This window comes from Procambarus clarkii, chromosome 27 (assembly GCF_040958095.1).
Source record: "Procambarus clarkii isolate CNS0578487 chromosome 27, FALCON_Pclarkii_2.0, whole genome shotgun sequence".
NCBI classification, from domain to species: domain Eukaryota; kingdom Metazoa; phylum Arthropoda; class Malacostraca; order Decapoda; family Cambaridae; genus Procambarus; species Procambarus clarkii.
Window position 1 is genome coordinate 9,301,946 of NC_091176.1, and position 1,313 is coordinate 9,303,258.

Below are 1,313 nucleotides of genomic sequence, written 5' to 3' on the forward strand. Positions count from 1 at the left end.
AACAATGAATTTACAATATATTATACATTACAGTAAGGATTTTGTTAATGCCTAAAATAAATTTCAGCAGATGTTTACATGATAATAATGGAGTTGTTTATGAGTGTTAGTCTATTAACTGATTACCTATCTTATCTTCTATTGTAAATTCTTCAAAAATTTGAAGTAAATTAACTAGTTCGCAAAATTGTTAACACCATTTAATTCACGCTAACGTGCAAACATGCTTTAAATTTCAAATATTTATATACGAGATAGAAGCCACCGACCGTTGAGTTCGGGGTTTTGAAACTGAAAATGAAATAAGTTTATTTAGGTATAAATTCACACAACGGGATGAAGTAGCTCAAGCTATTCTCACCCTGTTCAGCTTGCGGTTAGTTACCATTATGTTCAACAACCTAAAACCCTCCAGGGAAGTCGTTTCAAGAGGCGAGCATCAGAATGGTAAAATGTGCATCGGCCGGGAATCGAACCCGGGCCTCCCGCGTGGCAGGCGAGAATTCTACCACTGAACCACCGATGCTATATCTACATATTTTCCAAGAGACTTTCTCCAACAAAATGTACTTATGTTAATGAGAGATTTTGAATTATTGAACATTTTGGTACTAAGAACGTTTTATTGTTATTATCGTGCCTAAACGAGCAAACTTTAAGAACATAAGCATTAACAAAACTGTAGAAGGCAACTCCTATTTATATCCATCCAAACTCATCTGTATAAAAGAATGTCTGTCAGTCTATATTCAAAATTGGGTGCCAGACACTTGTAGATAACCTCACTAAACTTTGCATGGTGACTGTTTTATTGTGCATCGCATAATCATCCTGTGAGCGGTAGCACAAAATAGGATTACAAAGAGAACAAATGGTCTTTTAATCAATCCTCAACGAACATTATATTAACAATATTGAATATGAAAATATGTCCAGTGATGGTCATAGGCGGGTTGGGGGTCGAACCCTATGACACATGTTTGCATGAAATGTCAAATTATACTAATTTACAATATCGCTAAATAATAGACATTATCTTCACTAGGAATCTTCTAGCATATTATTTTCTACAAGGGCTCTGTTTCTTCAAAGAAATTTAAACTTATTTTAACGGGATTGCTAAACCTTTATCTCCGGCTAGTGTTGATGGTGCTAAAGAAACTTCTCACTGTTATTATCCAACTTTCTTAAAATAACGTGTACCTAATAAGCACATTTATGTAATTTGCAAACTGGGATTGACGCACCATGAAACTAGATTGATCACCTGCACTCGTACTCATGCTTACACAAATCCCTACCTAGTGCTAGGC

The 1,313-nt window shown here is 35.2% G+C and overlaps 1 non-coding gene across 1 annotated transcript; it reads right to left on the reverse strand.

The window, feature by feature from the left end:
* Positions 1–455: 455 nt before the first annotated feature.
* Positions 456–526, reverse strand: TRNAG-GCC (transfer RNA glycine (anticodon GCC)). The gene has a single exon. It is a non-coding gene; the product is annotated as a tRNA-Gly (tRNA).
* Positions 527–1,313: the final 787 nt, after the last annotated feature.